We start from the raw sequence: 25,642 nt of genomic DNA, 5'->3' as shown, positions 1-25,642 counted from the left end.
CTCTGGGGGGGGGGAGGGAGAGGTGTCCTTCCCCCTTCCCCTCACACAGCTCCAGCCCCTGCTTCCAAGTACAGAGAGGGGGCTGGGCAACAAAACTAACAAGGTGGGGTCCCTGGGGATCCAAGGCACTTCATCCCACCCACCATAGTCACAAGTCCATCCTCCCCCTGTGTCCCAAACTGTGGGATGCAGCAAGGAAACACACTCAGTGCCCCTGCTTTGCTGCTCAGTTCTTATCTTTTCCTGTGGCTGAATTCCGAACTCCTGGGCTCCTTCTCCTCCGTCAGGCAGCAGCCACTCCTGGCTTCTGCCCAGGTCCCGATGCAGGCAGCTCACCATTCCCGCTCTCAGCTCAGCGAAGTCTGCATGCAGGCCATTCTTCTCTCCTGCTCCACGGCTCCACAGAGTCACAGCTACCACAACTGGGAAACAAACAATTATCCCAGCCCCCATACTTTCCTTTTACTCTGCAGATCCTGTTCGTGATGCCATTTTGTAGCAGCAAGCACCCCAAGCGTCCTCAGGGTTTGCTGCCACCACAGGTTCTTGGATCTGCTTTGTTAAAGGAAAGCAACTCAAAATGGGTTAACAAGCTTACTTTAATCAGTCAGACATATATCATTTACCTTGTTCAGGGGAAAAAGGTCAGCACCCCGAACTTCAAAGTATACAGGCAGAATTATCAAGACAGAAACAGATCAAGTAGACAGATTTACAAACTGTCCAACCATTACAACATCTGGGTTTTTCAAAGCCGGGGGGGCTCCGGACAATGGCTTCCCAGAATACAGATCAAATCACAGAACACTTCTCAAAGTGAGCCCCCAAAACAAAGCCTCACATCAGGGCTTATATAGCCTTCTCCTGGCTCAGAGAATGTAACAACCTTTTGGACCCACTAGCCAATCAAAAAGTATCTACTGAAAAACAAGCCTCCCACCCCAGGCTCCACGTGCACTTTAGCCTAGGGGCAGGGAAGATATTTAAAATTTACATTCTCATTACAGTTACTCAGTGTTTGACTAAATCTTTTAATGTTGCTGTGGTTACATTTGCATATATTGTGATCTTTTGTTGTTCTGAGTCACTTGGATGTCATTCTGTATTTCTCTGAAATCTTTTTCACCATGTCTTTTGGTGGAGTAATATTCCGTTATGTATTTTTGCTTTTGTTTTTTTTTTGAGGGGGGAGGGCAGGGCAATTGGTATTAAGTGACTTGCCCAAGGTCACATGACTAGTAAGTATTAAGTGTCTGAAGCCAGATTTGAACTCAGATCCTTCTGACTCCAAGGCCTGTGCTCTATTCCCTGCACCACCTAGCCACCCCAATTCCATTATATTCTTGTGCCATACTTCATTCAGTTAGTCCACAATCTATGACAAACTTTTTTATTTCTAGGTTTTTTTTTGCTATCACAATGAGTTTTGTGACTGATAACCTGTTATATAATAAGATCTTTCTTTAAGTCATTAACCTATTTGGGGTATGTGCAGTATAGTGCGACTATTGGGTCAAAAGGTTATGAATAAGTTAGTGAATTTTCTCAATTAGTTCTAAATTGCTTCTCAAAACAGTTAAACTGATTCACAGTTCCACAAGCAATGTACTGTATTAGGATGCTTGCCTTCTCACAGCTTGTATAACATTTATTGTTTCCACTTTTTATTTTCTTTTCCAATTTGATGGGTGAAACTTCAAAGTAGTTTTAGATCCTATTATCAGTGATTTAGAACATTTCCCCATAGGGCTGTTGATTTTTTGTATTTCTTCTGAAAGCTATTCTTATCCTGCTATTTGAAATGCCTGTTGGTCTTATACAAAGCATAGAGATTGGACCAGTGATTTCATTTATTAGGGAACTCCTAGGGAAGGAAACTCCCTTTACCAAACTATCACTTTCTTTGCAACTTATGAGAATTGCTTAGAGCACTAGGAGAGCAAGTGACTGGCCCAGGGTCACACAGACTATATACATCTGAAACAGGACTTGAACCCAGGTCCTCCTAGTTTTGAGGGCACCTCTTCTTCCCAAATCTTATACATATGTATCAGTTCCCTATAAGTCTTGGATAACAGGCATTCCCCAAAGGAATTGGATGCAAAGAGTATTGTTTGTTCAACTGAGTACTTTCGGCCTGGAAAAGAAAAAAAACCTAATGGGAAATGATGACTGTGACCAAACTGTCATCACTAAGATGGGCTCAATCTGCCCCCATTTAGCCCCAGATGACAGGGCCAGAATCTGTGGGTGGAAGTTGGAAAGACACTGAAACAGGCTTCATATCAGAAAAAGTTTCCCCAAAATTGCAATTGCCCAGAAATGGCTTGGGTGCTTTCAGGAGGTGATGGGCCCCCCTGCACAGTAGGTCTTCAATCAGAGACTAGAGAACCACCTAGGGTACTGTCAAGGAGATTTTTGTCTAGGTACAGCTGAAACCATCTCCACCCCCATCAAATCTAAGCATCTGTCCTTATTTAGCACCAGTCATCATTCTATGCTGCCTCAACTCCTCTCATGGTGATTTCATTAAACAGATGCCTCAGAAAAAGCACATGCTTCTGGACCCCTTAGATCTCTCTTCAGCCTTTCCCTATGATGGAGGGAGGAGGGAGGTGGTATTCATTGGTGGTTCTCTGAAGGCTGCTTGGAAATGGTGACTCTCCCTTTTGTTTCATTTGTAGGTAGACAAAAAAGAGGAAAGTTTGAAGCATATTAACAGCATTATAACCACTTTAAAGGAGGCCTTTCTACTCTGGCTGAGACCTTTCAGCCCAGTGGTTTCACTGTGCCACCCAGATAACATTGGACCTCTTCTGCAAAAGGTATGGAAATTCTAGAGGTCAAGGTTATTTTGGACACTCTGTCACAGTCTGCCTCTCAGATTTCTTGAATCCGCAATAGAAACTTCTCCAGTGATTCAGGCCCTCTCAATCATCTTACCCTCCTCTAAGCCTCTATACTGTTACATGAATGTCCACTCCTATTATATCAAGTCTTCTGGGCTTTCCAGTATGAGAAGTTCCAATGTTCCATATCCTCTGGATCTGTTGTCCTCTAGGAGGAGCTTTGTGTATTCAAGAAACAGATTTGGGACTAGAGTTTCCTTCTGAGAAAGGAAGTCATATTCATCTAAAACTCTGGGTGACTTAGAGTGTGAATATCCTTATTCACCCTCATCCACAATTAAACAAATCACTCTCCAGAGAATCACAAAATGTTAGAATTTAAATCTAGTCCAGTTCAACCTTGTAATAACTTTTTAAATTTTTAAATTTCATTTATTTATTTATTTTCATTATACTTTTATTTATTTATTTTTAGTTTTTATCATTCATTTCCACAAGATTTTGAGTTACAAATTTTCTCCTCTTCTTTCCCCTACCCCCACACCAAAATAGTGAGCTTACTGAATACTCCTTCCCCCAATCTGCTCTCTCTTGTATCCCCTATTCCCCCTCTAACTTTCTAGTAGGGAAAGATGAATCTCCATACCCCATTGCCTTTTATCTCTTATTTCCAGGTTGCATGTAAAATACAATTTTTTTAACATTTGTTTTTAAACTTTGGTTTCCAAATTCTTTCCCTTTTTTCCTTCCTCACCCACCCCCACCAGCAAGATAAGCAATTCAATATAGGTTGTACATGTGTAGTTACACAAAATGTTTCCATAATAGATATATTGTGAAGGACTAACTATATTTCCTTCCATCCTATCCTGCCACCCACTTATTCTGTTTTCTACTTTGACCCTGTCCGTTTTCAAAAGTGTGTTCTTTTAACTACCCTTTCCCCCAACCTGGCCTCCCTTCTATCATCCCCCCTCTTATCCCCTTCCCCCCTACTTTCCTGTAGGGTAAGATACCCAACTGAGTTTGTATGTTATTTCCTCCTTAAGTCAAATTCAATGAGAGTACGGTTGACCCATTCCCTTTCTCCTTCCTGTTCTTCCCCTTTAAATTTTTATATTACTTTCATTTTCCAGTCTTTCCTTTCCCACCCACCCCAATTTCTAGCAAAGAATAACCAAGAAGAAAGCAGTTTAGCAAAACTAATCAAACCAATAACCAAGTCTGGAAATATATATATGGATATATGCCCATAGCTACCTATCTCTGCTACAAAGGGATAAAGGTAGATTCCCACATGTCCTCATCAGAGATAAGTTTTGGTTACTCTAATTATATGCCATTGAGAGTTTTGGAGGATTTTTCTTTTCCTTTGTTCTTTCCATCCTGCTCACTATGCCAAGAATGTAATGCCAATAATGAGCAGCTCTCCTGAAGATTACTGCTGTGAATAACTTTAAGCGTCATATAGCATATTATAATGAACTCTCTATTTATTCAGCAATAAGCTAAAGCATAACATTCAAGAAATTAAAATATAACATTCACAATAACATAACATAACTTATTATTAAGGTGGCCACAGAGTCTTAAACAAATCATATCATTCAGTATATATTATACTCATCTTTAAGAGGGAGCAGAAAATACAAACATCATCCACCTCTAGGTCACAGTAAGTTACAAATCTCTTCAGTCAATAGAGAGTATCCAAGTAATTTTCTCTTTCATCTTGACTAGAGGCTGGTTTCTAATCATCCTTAAGGGGTAGCATAAAGTACAGACACTATCCAGCCCTAGGTACTGTAAGTTACAAATCTCATCAGTCAATACAGAGTATCTAACGTAAAGTCCTCTTTCATCTTGATTGAAGTTGGCTTCCAAACCCCACAGCTCCTTCTCCACTGGCTGACTGCTCCCAACCCCTGCCTGGATTCACACGTAGGCAGCTCTCAGTTCCTGCTCCATATCTCAGGTCATGAGGACTGCTCTGCTTGAAGCTCTTCACAGTTTCTGTTTATAGAAAACCAAAGCTTAACAGGGTTACAACAATAATTACACAGATTACCAGTACTCTCAACACAGAACAACTGACAGGACTTCTATCTGAGAAATCAACACAGAACAACAGACAGGGCTTCTGTCTGAGAAAGTAATGCAGATCAACAGACAGAGTTCCAACATCACAAAGACTCTTTCTCTCAGTTCTGACTGCCCCCAGCTCTCCTCCTCCTCTTATCTGCTCCCTGTTCCACCCTTTTGGAAAGCTCCTCCCACTATGAGCTCCCATGTGACTACATTCAGCCTACTAAGGGGCGGTGGAGATCTTCAAATTCCCTTAGGCCTATTAATGGCAAGGAAGATCTTCAAACTCCCTTAGGTCTATTAAGGACAAGGAAGATCTTCAAACTCCTTTAGGCCTGTTAAGGGCAATCCAATGTATATTGTTTCCAATCAAAGTTTCTTGATACAATCAAAGGAGAGATTCAAAGGCACTTAATTGGCTAGAACTCAATCCAGAAAACCATTAAAATCCTATTTTCCTTGCCATTATAATTGTTGTAATCATTTTGCATATTGCTTTGCTAGTTCTAGTTTCTTCATTCTAGATTAGTTCATTCAAATATTCTCACATCTCTCTGTACTCTTTATAGTCACCATATTTAGCAGTATATTTCAATTTATTAATGTATCCTAGTTTTAGTCATCCTCAGTGAATGGGTATCTATTTTATTTTGAATTCTTTTCTACAACAAAGAAGGACATTATGAATATTTTGGTGTATATAGGACATCTCTTTGACCTCCTTGGAATATAATACTCTGAAGCAAAGGTCACAGACATGTCAGTCACCTTCTTGGCATCAATCCAAATTGCCTTTCAAAATGAGTGTATTAACTCACAGCTCTACCAACAGTATTAGTGTGATTGTCTTTACAAAGCAACCTCACCTTCCCCCCGCAACATTACTTATTCTCATCATTTACATCTTTAACAAATTTCAGTTTTGACTTTTCAAAAATAATCCATGTGGGAAAACAGTGAAGGGAATTAGAAAAATCACTGGTCTTCATCAGAGGAGCTGGGTTCAAATACTGACACTACTATTACTACTTTGGACAAGTTACCTTTTTAGACCTTTTTTTCCTCAACTCTAAAATAAAAATTACCTAGAAAGTTGATAAAGTTCATTTCACCTATGACTCTACAATTCTAAAAAACTATATAAAGATTAAACGTAGTTAGGATACAACAAAACCTGTTAAGTTAGTGGTAGTGAGGAAGCTATATAACAGATAAGCAGGCCAAATATTGTACTGATATGCAGGAGAGGCTATATAGAGAACTATGGGAGTTATTTTATGTGTATGTATATATATACATATATATACATAGCTATAGGTTTGTGTGTCTGTGCATGGACATATATTCATGCACATATATTGCATAGATATGCATACACACATATCCCTGCATCTATATGTATGTACATATGTATATGTCCATGTATGTACATGGATATATGCATACCTCTGAATTATGTCTATGGGCATATATTCATGTATATATTTCATATGGGTATACATACATAGTCATTAAATCAAAGGAAGACCTCCCAGAACTGTGGGTGCATTTTCTATATAGATGATTTTCACTGATAGGTAAGCCTCTCATTATATGGTCCAATAGACAATAAATATTTAAGTGTCTCCTATATGACAGGCACTGTGTTAAACACTTGGAGTCCAAATAACAAAAACAAGATCCCTGTCCTCAAGGAGTTACAATCTAGTTGGGGGTAGATAAGTCATAGAAGGAGGGAGGAAAAGGTACTCTGTGGGGTGATGTTTGCAGAGTCAAAACCAATCAGGGAAGGTAGTAGGAACTGAAGAGTTGTCTGGAAATTCTGAGAAGCCCTTGATAGAAGGAAGCATTGGTTGAAGCTTGTTGCTCCGCCTTCCAGGGAAGAGGCAACTGAGGATGATGGGGATGTTGGGTATCAAAGCTGAAGCCATTTCCATGATGATGAAATTTCAATAGATGAGATTGTTGTTGTTTCTCCTGCTTTCATTCTTTTCTTAGCTTCATTCAATTCATCCATTCTGTCTCCTATTGATAGCAAGAGAATAGCAAACCCTTCCATTGGCTTCCTTGCTATTATTCCAATGGCTAACATTTTGGAATCTTGCATCCTGGGAAATAGCCCCCCCCACTTCATACCCCCCAACTGCAGGCTGGGTTTTAGTTAGATCTACTTCCTTAGCAGTGCTCAGTATTTCATGTGAGATAATGGAAGGATATTTCTCCTCACCAAAGACCTTCAAGATGGATAACCACTCTGTGGATATTTCATAAAGGCAATTCTTCTTTAGGTATGATTTGGACTTTGTGACCACTGATGTCCCTCTAGTTTGGTATTCACTGACTTTGGATGAAATAAGAAGGTTCTTACTTTCAGATTTTCACACATCTATGAGTGAGTCCTCATCTTTTCTGGGTGCCAAGATTCAGAGCTAACCCTTATAGTAACTGCTGACTCTGATTTTTAAAGTTTGCAGAGCACTTTACATACATTTTCTTACCAGAGACTTGGAGTAATGCTGTGAGCTAGGTGCTACAGGCATTGCTAACCCATTTTATGAATGAGAACATGGTCTTGAGAAATGACATAATGTGTGCATGTTCACGTGACTGATGATAGTCAGAGATAGGATTCAAATGTGAATTATGCTGCCAGGATTTTACACAACCTACCATCACTGTCTTTTTCTTCATGGAAGAAAGGCATGCTATAATTGTTTTCAGATAAATGCTAAGGCAGAATGACCAGAGTGACAGGTACTAACAACATGTTCTTCAGAGCAAGGCTCTCTTGCAGTTTCAATGATTTTCTGAGCAGATCTGATCTGCAACATTACTGAGCTGGTGCCCTAGTGGAAATCATCAGCTATCTCACAATTCACCTCTATATGTCCTTTGGGCAGTGATGGCTAAAATAGTTTGAGAGTCAAGTTCTGGGAAATGAAAATAGAAATTCGAGAAGTAACATATATGTTTCTATCTGACAGTAAGTAAACTATATTTTTCTGGAATTGTTCTTGAATGTATTTCCTTTGGAACATCTTCTGGCATTGTGGTAGATGGGGAACTAGGTAGTAGGTAAGCAAAGTGCTTCTTCTAGTTTCTGTTCTCCCCAGCAGAATGAAAGCTGCCCACGAAAATTGTTTCCAATGCTTAACACAGAGCTTATCTGCTTAATAATAACATAGGCATAAAAGTGCTTAATAAATATTTGTTTAAAATTGTTTAATTGGCCTATTGGAGTCTAATAACATATAGGCTTCTGGTATGACCTTGGACTTGAAGGAAAATGTGGTGTTTGGAAAGAACACTGGATTGAAAAATCAGAAGACCTGGAGTCTAGCATTGGCTCTACCAATAGTCAGCTAGCTATGTGATTTGGGGCAAGTAATTTCACTTCCCTAGAACTTTGTTCCTTCATCTATAGACAGAATAACCTGGACCATAAGGTCTGGGAATGAGGAGTTCTAACTCTAATGATCTCTGACAATTCCATAATCTGGAAATAGAATATTAAAATGTAGTATCCAAGCCGTCTAAGGGCGAAGGAATGTCAGAACACCTGCTGTAGGTGTGGCAAGTGAGGTGTCAAATGCAAAGCCAGTTTATGAGTCATTTCAGGAAACCAATTTCATTCATAGGCTCACAGATTTAGAACTGGAAGAGGCCTCAGAGGTCATCCTATCAAAGTGGCTCTGATTTTTGTTTTTGAAAAGTAGCCATATTAAAAATATGTGTTATTGGTGCTTTTTGTTTTTTACATCACAATTTTTTCTGGAGGGAAATCTTCTCTCCTCCATCTTCAGACTAACTTCCTTTTTGTAATAAATAAAAATAATGAAACAAAAGCATCAGACAATGACTAATTATGAAAATGTATAAAACACTCAAATCTCACCTTCTATGAGAATCCTTCTATGAGAATGCCTCTCATTGCTAGTGTCTTTCCTCAGTTGCTCAGCTCCAATTTAACTTGTAAATATCTTGTATGTATATCATTGTTTGCATGTTGTCTCAACTATGTACCACAGCGGTTAAAGTCTCGGGCCTTCCAGTTAGGAGAACCAGAGTTCAAATCCAGCTTCAGACACTTACTAGCTGTGTGACCCTGGGTAAGTCACTTCACCCTGTTTGCTTCAGTTTTCTCATCTGTAAAATGATCCAGACAAGGAAATGAAAAACCCCAATTTACTATATTTGCAAAGAAAGCCCCAAATGGGGTCATGAAAAAATCAGACCTAAACAACAACAAAAAGTCTTCCCCATTGGAACATGAGCTGCTTAAGGGCATGATCTGTTTTTGCCTTGTTTTGGATCCCTAGTGATCAGCACAATACCTGAACATAGTAGGAGCATAATAAATGCTTGTTGACTTGACTTTGCTGATTTGCCATGAGTCATATTTCCTCATCTCTTCCAGGACCATCAATGTTACTTCACTTACTCAGAGTTTTGCTTCCTTTGGTTTACATTGTTACAGTAACTGCACATACTGTTCCTTCTCGTTCTCCTTAGTTTATTCTGCATCAATTCATCTAAGTCTTCCCAAATTTTTATGAATTCACCATTTCTTACTATGTGATAACATCCCATTTCATTCATATGTCAGGTTTTTTTTCCCTATTTCTCAATCAATGTTCACCAACATTTACTCTAATTCTTTTCTGTATCACAATGGACTTCCAGGAATATTCCAATATACATCAGACCTTGACTCTTCTGTCTTTGACCTGCTTGGGGACATGACTAGTAGTGTGATCACTGGGTTAAATGTAATGGAGAGTTCCATTTTCATTCTTACAAAATTTCAAATCATTCTCCAAAAGATTGCATCGATCCACAACCCTACCATAATGTATTAGTATGCCTATCTTCCTTTTGTCTTTATAAATGCTAAATAAATATTTACTGAACTAAATTATCCAGTTGGTTTAGAGGAGTTCATTGATATATCAGACTTCAGGCATAACCTTAGAGGTGAAGAGGAAACATGGTATTTTGGAATGAATAATCAAGAGACCTATTTTCTGATACAGAATTCTCGTATTGGCCAATTAGCTGTGTAATCTGGGGAACCAGTGCTCTTACATCATGCCAGGTTTGTAACCTTGGAGTAAACTCAGACTTTTCCCTTTTCCTCTCTCATATATTTAAATAGTTACCAAGTATTGCTGTTTCTAACAATGCAACATCCGTCATATCCAAACCCTCCTCTCCTCACACAACCATCTGTGGCTTAGGCACTTTTTAATTCTCTCCTAGCCTATTGCAATGGCCTCCTCATTGATTTCTCTATCTCAAGTTTCACCTTACTTCAATCCATCCCCTATATAAAATGATTTTCTACAAGCACAGACGTTCTGTCAGCTCCTTATTCAATGAACTCCAGTGACTCCCTTTATCTCTAGGATAAAAATTGAAATTCCTGTTTGACTTTTAAAGCCCTTTACAATCTGACCCCACCTGTTTTTCTACCCTCGTCCCTAACCCTCTCTGTGGAGATAGGGCCTGGCAACTACTTCTGTGAGTATTTAAGGCCCTGGCCTACTCAGAAACAATAGCTACTGAAGATCAGGAAAAGAAAAGTTCTTACCTCTGAAGACCTTGGGATGGTCAAATGATTCAACTGGTTAACTGTTAAATGGCAGCAGTTGAAATGGCACTAAAGAAGAGGTATTATGTGAAAGTATTTGAAGATCCTATACTTGATTGCATGCTGCCATGGTGGGGGGAGAAAATGTGAAACTCAAGGGATTGTGGAACTGAATCTTGTAAACTAAAAGTAAACAAACAAATTAATAAAGACAATTTTTTAATTTAAAAAATATTAAAAAGAAGAGCTATTAGTATCTACTTTGTGGTTGTATCCTATGATTTATGGGACCTTGCCACTTGACTCGTAGCTGAAGCTTTTTAATTTCATTGTTTCCCTCATTAGAATATGAGCCCCTTGAGAAAAGAAATTGTCTTTGCTTTTATATTTTATCCCGACAATGGTTTGTACATTGTAAGGGCTTAATAAATATTTTTCTTTCCTTCTTCATTTCTTTCTTCTTTTCTTCCTTTTTCCCTTTCTTCCTTCTTTCTTTCTTTCTTTCCTTCCTTTCCCTCTCTCTCCCACCTTTTCTTCTTTCCTTTCTTTTTTTAGTTATGATTTACTTATCAAATTTAGTTATCATTTAGTTTCTTTTAAAAAAAAACTAATTTTCTCTTTTCCATTGTCAAGAAATAGAGAGGGATTGAGGGAAGACTTCACAAAGGAGGTAGCACCTGGGCTGAACACTTAAGGAAGATGAGAATTCTGAGAGATGGACAGGACAAAGGAATGTATTCCAGTTACGAGGAAAGGCTTGTGTGAAGGCAAGAGACCTAGTGTCAAGTTCAAGGAACAGCTAGAAGTACAGTTTGACTGATAGAGTTAATGCACATAGTTATGCAAAAGGGAGGTCGGAAGCAGACTGTGGAGGACCCTTTATGCCAGCCTAGTTTTGTTTTTTATCCTAGAGGCAATAGGGAGCCATGGAAGACTTTTGAGCAAGTGAGCTACCTAGCAAGTAGTAGGAGGATTGCTCTGGAAGCTGTATGGGGAGGGACTAGAGCAGTGTTATCAAACTCAAATAGAAACAGGGTCACTAATCCACAATAAGGATCCTACTTCTAAAATAAAATGTTACCTATGGTTAACTGTATCTTTATTTATCTTGATAATCATTTTCCAATTACATTTTTATCTGGTTCAGGCTGTACTGGGGTATAGAAAGCATTTAGAACTTTTATACCTCTCGTCTAGAGGACCAGTTAGGCAAGGAAACCAATCAAGTTTGTTGGATCCTGGTTGCTATTTTCATCTTCTGGGGGTTTTGTGTTGTGTGGGGTCCTTTTCTGACCTGATCCTGCATCACATGCTCCCTAATTTCTAATGCCCATTTTATAATGTCCTTTTCTGGTGTTTCTACCCTGTACCAACTTGGACCACACCAGGGTCAGATTTTCAAGGATACAGCCCACCCCTCTCTTTTCTTAGCCCCAATTAATCATTTGATACCATTTTGGGACCTTACTAAGGACCAGGGCCTGAACTAATCAATCAGAATAAGAACTAATCAACCTGAGCCTAACAGTTTCTTTGTTCTCTGAGTAAACTCAGAGAATACTTAGTCCCATGTCAACAAGGCCAGACGGGGCTGACTTTATGGCCACTAAGGATGAGACCCTTCACCTGAGACACTACCTTGAGTAATGGGACTTTTTCTTATCTTAATACTTTTTTTACATTTACTATGTTATGACATGTTAATGGTAAAGAAAATGCACATATCCTGGGTGATAATTTGAATTGATACTTTGTCAACTCTCTTATTTTATTGTATTAAGAAAATTCCTCTCTCATACCATGATTAAACATATATGGAGATCATAAATTTGGGTGACATAGACACCCTGAATTGGGATGGTTCTAAAATGTATTTAAGCCTTCTCATTCTGTTTTTCAGGTGGTAAGATTTTATCTGACTCCATACATGTATGTACTCCGCTACCTTTAAGGGAATAAATAATATGGATTTACATATCACCTAACCTGTTTGTCTCCTTTAACTAAAATTTCAGGTCGACAGTTATGGTGCTGTTGACATCAGATGGAACTGATGGAGTGAGACAAACACTGAACACCAACTTACACCATCAACACAAATGACTCAGGAACCTCAGGATTCATTTTTTCTGTAGTCTTATCCCTGATGATGTCAGGTAAGTTCCTTATAATGAGCTTCCAAAGGACTCGCACGAGTTTGATTGAAGTCTGAAATTCCCTTTGAACTAGTTTTGGGGTGGGGACTAAGTCACGTTAAATTGCTTTGGAATATTTAGGTGCCCTTTGAGTATTGATCTTGGGAAAATTAGCACAAGTATTGCCAGCACTAACTAGTCTTAGCTAACTAAAGATAGACCAAAATATGTTGGCCACAAAAGGGCCCTTTGGGACTGGTCAAAGTAACTTTATCTTAAAACCAAAGTTTAAAGGCCAACAAAACATCAAGAAGATCCAATTCATGTTGGGGGTTTCTAACAAGCCTCTAATTCCCTCTCTCTGTGTCATTAATTGTGAATTTTGCCTGTCAGAGTGTTTCTCTGTGTCTGTATAATGAGTGCTGTGAATGAGTCTGTTATCTTGGAGAATTTAAAATACAGGCAGCCAGAGACTTCTAAAGACTGCCACTAGAGAAACAAGCAAAAAAAAAAAAATCTGTAAGACTCTTTTCATTGTAGTTTCTGGTATTGTCAACCTGGAACTACAAGGAAATGTTAGATATAGCTAAAAACATCTTAGCATATTCTGAGATTAATCATTAAGAAGTAAAAAATTGATAATATTGAGATTGCTGGAGAAAACTCCTGAGACTGTAGGTAACTCCAGGAGTTCACCCATGCTAAGACACCTCCTCCCAAGCCTGATCACTTAGCACTCCCCACTCTCTCACCAAAAGTTAAGAGGGTGGCGATTTTTAACAGCCACAAGGGTTCTTGTTAACTCCTCTCATCTCAGATCAGATTAAAGGAAGAGAATGCTACCCTGTGTCCCTGGGCACCTTGTAGTCTACCCTTCTAGAAGAAGCTTGGAAATATCCAGGTCCTGCATATTCTTCCCACCCTGCCCCAACAGCTGCAAACTGGACAAGGATCAGTAAATTCTACAGTTGTGGGGAAAGGGAGTGGTGGATGGATAGGGCCTGTGGTAAGCATTCCCTAAACCCTGCCTCCAAGAAGGAAGCCAGCCTCTGTTCTCTGTTCTAGTTGCAAAATGTATCAACTTTTGGCAAGCTATTTTATCTGTTTGACCCATTTCCTGATTTGCAAAGGGAAAATAATAATGGTTGCTGTTATGGGATCAAAATGATATAATGATTTTAAAATACTTAACATAATGATGGACATATTTAGATACAACATTATTATTATCTATCTCTAATTTAATGTAATTGTTAACTTTGAAGTCTTTTTTTTCTTTCTCAATAATTTCTATATGTGATAATATGGAAATGTGATTGATGTCATCTGAAATTTATTTTTTGTATTGTTGTTGTCTTTCTAAATTGTATTTTTGAGAGACCATTGTGAAGTAGAAATGGTGCTACAGTAATTTTTTTCTGGATTATGTTGCATACGTTTTGAGTGTTTTTAAGGGTGTGATAAAATTTAATAATTTGAACTGTTATATTTGGATTATAAACAAGTAGTAATAATATTGCTGATATTTACTATGATAGCAGATTGTCCATTTGAAATCTTGGCTATTATGAAAATATATATGGTGGTTTAAAGTTATAATTTCCACATATTAATGATGAGATGAATGATTCTCTGTGCAAGGTGATTTAAAAATGCATTCACCTAAATTGATAATGGGTTGTTAAGTATTAAATAAGTAACAATGTTTAGGGCATTATTTATCTTTGTTCTTGAAAAAGTAATTTCTCTTATAATCTAGATGTTAGATTAAGATTGGACAAAAAATATATGAAAGAATGAATAGGTTAGGATAAACTTCCAAGTTTTGTCCAAGAGAAAGTTTACACCAACTTAGTTTTAATAAGTTCCCATTTTAAAGTTTTATTTTTGCTTTAAGAAAGAAGAGATATATACCATTTTAGAACTTTCCGTTATTCACAAAAATTTAGCAACTATTTCGCTTAACATCAGGATAAATTTTAAACTGCTTTTATAGAAGGGGAAATAACATTAGAAGAAATGTTTTGAAAAATTTTGTGTGAGTTTTTAGAGGGTCTACTGATTTTTCATTTGCAAGATAATTTATTGTTGAATTAATGTAATGAGCTGTGAAGCAGAAGAGATATTGCTGCTTTGATCTGAATTTGTAGTCATTCCATGGCCTAAGCAAAAGTTAAATTAGTGTTTGAACCTATTATATGTACAAGATTAAAATCTTGAAGTGTCTCTTCCAGAGTGAGAATAATTAGGGAAGGATAAACAAAGTTTGTTAAACAAGGACATAAATCCATCAGCCTGTGGGGTTAGCCATTAAACTCCTTTTTTAGGCTTTTTGTTTTAGGCTGGGATTCCAGTACAGACAGTTATGTTAGTAAAGAATAATAACTTATGCTATCTTGTCTGATGGTTAAAATGTAAAGGAAGACTGAATAATCTGAATAATGCGATTGAGAGATTTGGAAAGATAAATAAAGGTTTGATTGAAAATATGGGAGGCAGATAAAAAGGTTTGGGGACAAATGAGGGTTATCTAAGCCCCTCCTGTCCCTAGATAGTTGCTCTGGATACCTTTGTGTCAGTTAAAGATGGTTGAAGTATGTTGAGAGAGTGTGAGGAAATATTTTATCTGAAGAATAGCATCTCATAGTTATTTGCTATTTAAGAATTTATGGCCATGGCATGCAGAGGCAGGCCGATACAAGGTCTTATCAATCTGGAGGCAAGTTGTCCCACCAACCACAAGGGCCATTACCAGACCTATCACAGAAGGGCTGGGACTGGACAGAGAAGGGTAAGAATCAAATGCAGGACCCCAGACAGGTGCAGCAACTACTCCTGGGACTACAAATCCATAGCCATGAATGTAAAAAGCCCCTATCTGGACCTCCAGGGACCAAGTTGGCAGAGTGAACCCTGGCTGCTCCAATCCCTCTCTCTGACCCTGAAAACATAGTAATTATTGCCCCAGGGCAAAACCTTAAACAGTAAAGTCTTGGGAACCCTAGAAAAAGGATGTGGCTAGGGCCCTGCCTCAAAATGGGTAGAAAGCAGACTGCAAAGACAAAGACGCTGGAGTCCTACTATCTTGAGAGGGAGGAACCAAATTTAGGGGGAGACAGTTTTGACTACACACCCCCAGCTGAAGCCTCAACAGGGAACTGTTCTCAAGCAAAGAAAGCATTCCTATATGAACTCAAAAGGAACTTTGAAAACCAAATGGAAGAGATAGAAGATAAAATGAATAATTCTTTTCAAAAAATTGCAAAATTTTTTTTTTAGAGAAAAACATAAAAATGTGTGATATAGAAAAGGAGCTCCAAATACTGAGGGAAATAATTCGCTAAAAATTATAATCAACCAAATTGAAGCAAATAACTCTATGAAGAACCAAGAATTAGTCAAACAAAACACCAAGAATGAAAAACTAGAAAAAGAGGTAAAATATCTCAATGGAAAAATAACTGACCTGGAAAACAGATCCAGGAGAGATAATCAGAGAATCATAGGCCTACTGGAAAATCATGATGAAAAAATGAGCCTGGACAACATCCTCCAAGAGCTCATCAAGGAAAACTGCCCTGAGATACTAGAACCTGTGGGTAAAATAGAAATTGAGAAAATCCAAATTGAAAAGTCCTTGAAATGTTGTGGCCAAACTCCAGAACTATCAGGTAAAGGAGAAAATATTTCAAGTGGCCAGAAAGAAACAATTCAAATATCAAGGTACCACAGTGAAGATTGCACAGAATTTGGCAACCTCTACACTGAAAGATTAGAGGAAGTAGAATGCAATTTTCTGCAAGGCAAAAGAGCTTGGGTTACAACCAAGGGTCACCAACCCAGCAAAACTGAACATATTCTTCCAGGCAATGAGATGGTCATTCAAGATATAACAGATTTCCCAACCTTCCAGATGAAAAAGTCAGAGCTCAATAGAAAATTTAACCTCCAATTATGAGACTCAAGAGAGACATAGAAAGGTAAACAAGGAAAACACACACACCCTGTTATTTAATAGGAGCAAACTGTTTATAAACAAGTAGAGGGTATGAGTATAAATTATACAAAATGATGATAAAAAAAACTTTATAAATGGCTACAAAGGGACTGTAATGGAAGAAGAAAAAAGAATGAAGTGGAAAAGGGTAAATTATGTCACACAAAGAGGCATAAAAACAATATAGCAGAGGGAAAGAAGGGAGGGAGATGAGTACTATATGAGCTTTTCCCTCATTAGTTCTGGTGCAAGGAGGGAATAACACAACCAGTTAAGCATAGGACTCTATGGAGAAGATACACAAAATTTATCATAATAGAGGGAAAGAAAGGAGGGAGAGGAGTTTTGCATGAGATTTGTTCCTCTCGTGCTTGGTGCAAAGAAGAAATAACATACTACTTTAAGTATAAAAATATCCTACAGGCAGTAGGAAGGGGAAAGGGATACAAAAGGGGGGGGGGTTAGAAGGAAGGGAAGAAGTAAGGGGGAAGCAGAGAAAAAGGAAGGGGGGCTGATAAGAAGGGAATACTGAGGGAGGTGGTAGTCAAAAGGAAAGCTCTTAAGGAGCGGAAGGGAGAAGGGGAGAAAAATATAAGCACAAACAGGGAAGGGAAAAGGATGGAGGGAAAGAAACAGATAGTAATCACAACTGTGAATGTGAATGGAATGAACTCTCCCATAAAACAGAGGCAGATAGCAGAATAGATTAAAAACCATAATCCTACAATATACTGTTTACAAGAAACACATCTGAAACAGAGGGATACACATAGAAGGTAAAAGGTTGGAGTAAAATATATCATGCCTCAGCTAAAGAAAAAAAAAGCAGGGGTAGCAATCTTCATCTCAGATAAACAAAAGCAAAAATTGATCTAATTAAAAGAGATAAGGAAGAAAACTATATCCTATATAGGGAAAAAACTATAAAAGGCACCATTGAAAATAAGCAATATCATTACTTAACATATATGCACCAAGTGGTATAGCATCCAAATTCCTACAAGAGAAAGTAAGAGATTTAGAGGAAGAAATAGATAGCAAAATTATACTAGAGGGGGACCTTAATCTCCCCCTCTCTGAACTTGAGAAATTCAACCTCAAAATAAACAAGAAAGAAGTTAAGGAGGTGAATAGAATTTTAAAGAGGGTCGATATGATAGATCTCTGGAAAAAACTGAATGGGATAAAAAGGAATATATCTTCCTCTCATATAGCACATACACAAAAATCGACCATGTACTAGGACATAAAAACCTCACAATTCAGTGCAGAAAGGCAGAAATACTAAATGCATCATTCTCAGATCATGATGCAATAAAAATCATATGCAATAAAGAGCCATGGAAAGACAGACTAATTGGAATTAATTGGAAAATAAATTTAAAAAAATTTAAAAAACTAATTGGAAAATAAATTTAATCCTAAAGAATGAGTGGGTCAAACAAGAAGTCATAAAAACAATCAGTAACTTCTTTCAAGAGAATGACAATAATGAGGCAACATACCAAAATTTGTGGGATACAGCAAAGGTGGTTCTTAGGTGAAGTTTTATATCACTGAGTGCATACGTAAATAAATTAGAGAAAAGGGAGGTCAATGAATTGGGCATGCAATTGAAAAAGCTAGAGAAAAGAACAAATTGAAAATCCACAATTAAATACTAAATTAGAAATAATGAAAACAAAAGAAGAGATTAATAAAATTAAATTAATAAATAAAACTAAGTGCTGGTTTTATGAAAAAACAATAAAATTGATAGATGCTTAGCCAGTATGATAAAAAAAAAGAAAAGCAAATTATGAGTATCAAAAATGAAAAGGGTGAATCTATCTCCAATTAAGAGGAAATTAAAACAATAATTAGGAATTATTTTACCAAATTATATGCACATGAATTTGACAATCTTAGTGAAATGGATGAATATTTACAAAAATATAAGTTGTCCAGATTAACTGAAGAGGAAGGAAATTACTTAAATAACCCCATCTCAGAGCAAGAATTTGAACAAGCCATCAGTGAATTCCATAGGAAAAAAATCTCCAGGGCCAGAGGGATTTACTAGCGAATTCTATCAAACATTTAAAGAACAATTGATTCCAATACTCTACAAACTATTTGGAAAATTGGCGAAGAAGAATTACCAAATCCTTTTTATGACACAAACATGGTACTGATACCTAAATGAGGAAGAGAAAAATGCAAAAAGAAAATTATAGTCCAATTTCCCTCATGAGTATAGATGCAGACATTTTAAATAAAATATTAGCAAAAACACTACAGCAACTTATCACAAGAATAATACACTTCAATTAGGTAGGATTTATTCTAGGAATGCAAGGATGGTTTAATATTAGGAAAACCATCGGTATAATTGATCATATCAACAATAAAACTAGCAGAAACCACATGATTATCTCAATAGATGCAGAAAAGGCTTTTGACAAAGCACAACATCCATTCCTATTAAAAACACTGGGAAGTATAGGAATTAATGGAGCTTTCCTTAAAATGATAGGTAGTATCTATTTAAAGCCATCAGCAAATATTATATGCAATGGGGATAAGCTAGAAGCATTTCCCATAAGATCAGGGGTGAAACAAGGCTGTCCACTATCACCCTTCTTAAATAATCTGGTACTAGAAATGTTAGCAGCAGCAATTAGAGAAGAAAAAGAAATTGAAGGAATCAAATTAGGCAAAGAAGAGACCAACTTATCACTCCTTGTGAATGATATGATGATATACTTAGAGAATCCTAAAGAATCAAGTAAAAAATTACTTGAGACAATAAATGAATTTGGCAAAGTAGCAGGATATAAGATAAACCCACATAAATTCTAGGCATTCCTGCATATTTCTAATGAAATCCAACAGCAAGAGATAGAAAGAGAAATCCCATTTAAAGTTACTGTAGACATTATAAAATATTTGGGAATCTACCTGCCAAAACAAAGTAAGGACCTATGTGAACACAACTACAAAACACTTTTCACACAAATAAATTCAGATCTACTAAGTGGGAAAACATCAATTGCTCATGGCTGAGTCAAGCTAATATAATAAAAATGACAATTTTACATAAATTAAATTACATATTTAGTGCCATACCAATCAATTTACCAAATAATTACTTTATAGACCTAGAAAAAATAGTAACAAATTTCATTTGGAAAAACAAAAGGTCCAGAATATCAAGGCAATTAATGAAAAGAAATGCTAGGGAAGGTGGCCTAGCTATACCAGATTTTAATCTGTATTATAAAGCAGCAGCCATCAGAACTACTTGGTACTGGCTGAGGAATAGAGCAGTGGATCAATGGAATAGATTGGGTACACAAGACTCAGCAGTCAATGACTATAATAATCTACTCTTTGATAAATCCAAAGACCCCAGTTTTGGGGATAAGAACTCACTATTTGACAAAAACTGCTGGGAAAATTGGAATATAGTATGGCAGAAACTGAGCATAGACCATTATCTAACATCGTACACCAAAATTAAGTCTAAATGGGTGCATGATCTAGGTATAAAGGCTGATACTATAAGCAATCTGGGAAAGCAAGGAGTAGTTTACCTGTCAGATTTATGGAGAGGGGAAGATTTCATGACCAAACAAGAATTAGAGAGCATTATAAAATGCAAAATTGATAACTTTGATTACATGAAACTGAAAAGCTTCTGTACAAACAAAGCCAATAAATATAACCAAGATTAAGAGGGAAGTGGGAATCTGGAAAAGAATTTTCACAACCAATGTCTCTGATAAAGGCCTCATTTCTAAAATATACAGAGAACTGAGTTAAATCTATAAGAATACAAGTCATTCCCCAATTGACAAATGGTCAAAGGATATGTACAGACAGTTCTCAGAGGAAGAAATTAAAGATATCTATAAGCATATGAAAAAATGTTCTAAATCGCCATTGATTAGAGAAATGCAAATCAAAACAACTCTGAGGTACCACATCTCACCTGTCAGATTGACTAAGATGACAAAACAGGAAAATGATAAATGCTGCAGAAGATGTGGAAAAATTGGAACACTAATACATTGCTGGTGGAGTTGTGAGCTGATTCAACCATTCTGGAGTGCAATCTGGAACTATGCCCACAGGGCTATAAGTAATTTCATATCTTTGACCCAGCAATACCACTTCTAGGGTTGTATACCAAAGAGATCATAGAAGCAGGAGGAAGAGGGGCGGCTAGGTGGCACAGTGAAAGAGCACCGGCCCTGCAGTCAGGAGAACCTGAGTTCAAATCCGGCCTCAGACACTTAACACAAAAACTAGACGTGTGACCTTGGGCAAGTCACTTAACCCCAATTGCCCTCCAAAAAAAGCAAGCCAAAAAAAAGAAGAAGAAGCAGGAGGAAGATCCATATGTACAAAATTATTTATAGCAGCTCTTTTTGTGGTGGCAAAGAATTGGAAATTAAGGGGATGCCCACCAATTGGGGAATAGCTAAACAAGTAATGATATATGAATGTAATGGAATACTATTGCTCCATAAAAAACAAAGAGCAGATAAACTTCATATCTACCTGGAAAGGCTTATACGAACTGATGCTGAGTGAGAAGAGCTGAGCCAGAAAAATTTGTACACCATTATAGATACAATGTATGTGTGATAACCAACTTTGATAGACCAGAAATGCAGGGCTACAAGTAAACTCCAAAAGATTCATGATGGAGAGAGATGTCTACATGAAGAGAAAAAACCAGAAAGAACAGAGTTTGAATGCAGATTGAAGCAAATTACCTGCTCTCTTTCTCTTTCTTGTTTGGTTTGGTTTCCTCTTTCACATTGTTCATTCCATCTGATACAATCCTTCTTTATAACCTGACCAATGTCTAATGTGAAAGTATTTGCAGATCCTATACCTGATTGTATGCCGCTATGGGGAGTGGGGATAGAAGGGAAGGGAGGGGGAGAAAATTTGAAACTCAAAGAACTGGGGAACTGAATCTTGTAAATTCAAAGTAAACAAACAAATTATTTTTAAAAAGGACTTGGAAAAAAATTTATGGGACTGCAATGTATTATTGTTTTGAGATTTGATTACAGGGATGGTTGTCATAAAGCCAATAGTAGAATGGCATGTGCTGCAGGCTGAGAACTGCCAAAAGTGGATATCTGTACCTGGGAAAAGTTTTGAAGACAACCTTGGGCATGGCCTAGGTAGAATCTTCCTAACTCTATTTCCCAATTTCACTATTTCCTTTCTGAAAAAAAGAAAATTCTCCACCTGATTAATCCTGAGCCCTGCTATCAGCATCTAGTGATTATATGATTAACTGTCAAATATGGCTCATACCTGAAATCAAACAGATGTAAGGAAGTTCTTTCCTTCTGTTATGGTATACAACATTGTCCCTCTTTTTCTTTTATACCAAATTATTATAATCAAGAAGTTCTGTAAGTACAATGATAAATCTATTAAATAATAGATGGACATTGAAACATCTCTGAGTTACTATAATAGGATGCAAGGATGAATAGCTTACGATTATAACCTATATTCATGGCCAAATAGTTATAATATAGAGATAACATCCTCCAAAGGAGGAAATTAGGCCAAGTAATCAAACAAAGATGCAATGTGATAGATGTCTAATTAAATAGCATAACAAAATTTTGAGAAAAGCAACAGGATCGAGCTGATCTCTCTAAGACATATATACAGATGTATATGATTGGCTTTCAAAATTTATCATGTTCTGGTAATAAGATTTCAAGTTTGGATTTTTGTACAAAAATGGTACAAGATAGTAGTAAAAGTGACATTATTTCTCCTTTATTAAAGTATCTGTCTGATAATTTTAAAAGTTAAATTAGCTCATTTTATAGTTGAGCCCTCACATTTTAAAAGATGCTTCTACCAGGTGCAGGATTTAGGTAAGGACAGAAACAGCAAATAATATAAATTAAAATTCTCTGAAGTTTCAAATATGGAGAACCAAATTTAAGTGATTATACTGATTTACACTAAGTCAGAAGTATCTAGGCACTTCAAGATCTGAAGCAGAGGAGCAGAATTCCCTTTTTAAACTTTCCTAAGAATAAAATCTATTGTCAAAGAAAGGATATCTAGGGACCAGGTAACTACAAGAGGCATCTGGGATTCAAAAAGTGATGCTTAAATGGATATTGGTAAGAGGTAATTGGGATACAATGAACTTAATGTATGCTAACATTGGTAAAATGATTGCAATTGATTTGTCTGGTTCATGTTCAAGTTTTCTTGGTTATCTTGGTAACATGTAAGTCTCCCTTTTCAAAACTAGTGAGCCATCTAAGTAGTTTAATCTGTAATTGACTTAATGTAATTATGTAATTTTGTCAACTGTGAGGAAAAACTTTATTATATTGCTTGAACCTAGCCCTGCATGACTGGGAAACGGAACCATTTCTATGTGCCTTTGACCATGTCAGCTATGTTATGTTGCTTCCCCTCTATTGCAAAATCATATGTCGTCTAGGAGCCCCTGTCAGATCTGTCTTCCCACTACCATAGCTGCCTACTTGTGGATATGAACTCCTGGATTCATCTGTCACATATAAAAATTCCCCCTGCTCCTGAGTGGACAACTGAGCCCATAGAAGACCTTGTCCTCTGGTTTTGAAAGGCCTGAAGAAGATGACATCAGAGGTAGACGCCTTTCCCAAGAATCCGGACCATACAAGCAGGAAGAACAGCTCCCTCCCTGCCTGAGCCCCTTACATACCCAAGATTGGTTCCTTATATCTTTAGCTTATTTTTACTTAGTTGCCCCATCTTCCCATTATGCTCCCTACCTTGATCCCCCTGCAGTCTGTTCCTTCTCTTTGCTTACAGTTACCTTGCAGTGGCTGTCAATCTCTGGGGATGTCCAACCACAGGGAAAAAGCAACTTCTCCCATCTCCCCACTCACCCTATGAGGTAGACTCCATCTGACAAAGAATTCAACCTTATCTTTAGTGGCCCCTGTTTCGGAAAGCAGTTGGGAAAAATGCGAATCCACCTAGATAAGGATTTTTAGAACTTTCCCTCCTAAGGAGCAGAGAGGTTTTTTCCGTGCATTCTTTGGCATACAAGCAAAGCCTTCCAGCTTGCCTTTGGCCAAAAGGAGAAAATGATAATCATTTTATATCATTTTGGGACCTTAATAAGGGCCAGAGCCTGAACTAGTCAACCAGAAGAAGAGCCTAGACATAAAAGCTTCTTTGTTCTCTGAGTAAACTCAGAGAATACTTCCTTCTATGTCAACAAGGCCAGATGGGGCTGACTTTATGGCCATTAAGGATGAACTCTTAACCCAAGACACTACCTTGAGTAATGGGACTTTTTCTTATCTTAATATTTTTGGACATATACTATGTTATGGTATATTAATGGTAAAGAAAATGCACATATCCTGGGTTATAATTTCAATTGACACTTTGTCAACTCTCTTATTTTATTTTATTTACAACCTATTCAATTAATAAAATTCCGTTCTCATACCATGTTTAAACACATATAGAGATCATAAATTTGAATGACCATCCCAACCTAAATTGGGATGGTTCTAAAATGTATTTAAGCCTTCTCATTCTTTTGTTCAGGCAGTAAGACTTTATTTGGCTCCATACAAGTATGTATTCAGCTAGCTTTAAGGGAATAAAAAATATGGATTTACATATCATCTAGCCTCTTTTCCTCCTTCAACAAAAACTTCCAGGTTGGCACTCCTTACCCATAAAACTCTAGAAAAACCACTTTCCCCAATCTAAGCCTCCAATGTCCAAATGCCATACTGTTCCCTCCTCTCCCCCAATCCTCACTCACTTTCTTTGGTTGGCCTCTCTAGGTAGGGCATTGAAGAATCCAAAGCTGAGGTGGTGAAGCTTTGTAGTGCAGAGGGCAGGGAGGATATGGGGAAGGGAATTCAATGGTTCTGGAACTAACCTTTGGAAAACCAGAAATTCCTGTTACCTCTCTCCTAATAGTCCCTTTTCTCCTCTCCTTTCCACTTTCAAAAGAGGAAGTTCTGAGCCCTGGGCTCCTATCAATTGCTGGGAAAACAGCCTTTTGTCTGTAAGCTTAATATAAAGCAGCAATGTTACCTGCCAAGCAAAAAGGCTAATAATGAAGGCTTAGGCTGAATAAGAGAGGCGGGTGAGTATTCAGGAATAGGGAAGGGATGGTACCATTGTATTCTGCCCTTTTCAGGACAATCAGGGAGTATTTGTGTCCAGTTTTGATCTCCATATTTTAGGACAGACACTGATAAGCACCAAAGGAGGGCAACCAGGATGGAGAAGAGCCTTAACTTCTTGCCACATGAGGATGTTTAAAGGAACAAAGGCTGTACAACCTGGAGAAGAAATGCCTCTGGGGCACATGACAACTGATCCTGGGATCTGAAGATTGTCTGTGACACAGGGATCAGCCTCATTCTGTGTGACCCCAGTGGGCAGGGCCAAGAGTAATTAATGGATGGGAGTAGCAAAAAGATAGATTCAAATTTGTTGTGAGTAACAGAATGGGCTTCCTGGGATGCTAGTGAGTTCTCTGTCACTGAAGGTCTTCAAGCAAAGATTGGATGCCTGCTTGTCATATGTGTTCTATCTGCTCCAATCTAGAGGTGGTGAGAACCACAAAATTCAAAGGAAAAAGGAATGGGTCCTGACTTGAAAAAATTCGACTCGAGCCTTCCTTCACTCAGACAAGTGACCTAGTTAGAGCATATTTTTTGTAGCCCTATGGAGGCTGGAGGGAAGATAAGAGAAATCATTCTCTAATTAGTCGGTCAACAAGCATTTATTAAGTATTTACTATGTGCCAAGTACTGTGCTGGAAAACAGCCCACAAGTTTCCCTTATAGAAAGGAAGAGAGAAGTGGAGGGGTGGTCTGTACCTTGAGTACATACATTTATTCATCAGTTCTAGCTCAAGCAATCATTAGGGGACTTCATCGTCTACCCAGCTACTTAGCTAGCAAGGGGGATGGTGAGGGAT

The 25,642-nt window shown here is 37.6% G+C and overlaps 1 protein-coding gene and 1 long non-coding RNA gene across 4 annotated transcripts in view; one reads left to right on the top strand and one right to left on the bottom strand.

Moving 5' to 3' along the window:
• Nucleotides 1–25,642, top strand: part of LOC138160318 (cytochrome P450 4F11-like) — a 91,383-nt gene that overhangs the window by 45,745 nt on the left and 19,996 nt on the right. Inside the window, exon 1 of one of the 2 annotated variants that reach the window (XM_069086979.1) lies at nucleotides 12,458–12,680. The exons of the other annotated variant lie outside the window; for it this stretch is intronic. The gene's annotated coding sequence lies outside the window, so the exon portion shown is untranslated. Of the gene's footprint in view, nucleotides 1–12,457; nucleotides 12,681–25,642 lie in introns of those variants that run through there. 2 annotated transcript variants of the gene reach the window in all.
• Nucleotides 3,322–25,272, bottom strand: LOC138160319 (uncharacterized). 2 transcript variants are annotated; one of them, XR_011168132.1, is made up of 4 exons: nucleotides 24,470–25,272; nucleotides 8,830–9,080; nucleotides 6,684–6,922; nucleotides 3,322–4,862 (listed from the first exon to the last, which is right to left on the bottom strand). It is a non-coding gene; the product is annotated as an uncharacterized lncRNA (long non-coding RNA). The 2 variants fall into 2 exon arrangements; XR_011168133.1 differs by lacking the exon at nucleotides 6,684–6,922 and having other exon boundaries at nucleotides 24,470–25,264.

The sequence above is a fragment of the Petaurus breviceps genome, unplaced genomic scaffold (genome assembly GCF_028583685.1).
Source record: "Petaurus breviceps papuanus isolate PSGF00001 unplaced genomic scaffold, PetGlider_PUasm1.0 180, whole genome shotgun sequence".
In the NCBI taxonomy this organism is placed as follows: domain Eukaryota; kingdom Metazoa; phylum Chordata; class Mammalia; order Diprotodontia; family Petauridae; genus Petaurus; species Petaurus breviceps.
This window is presented reverse-complemented; position numbering and strand designations above follow the sequence as displayed.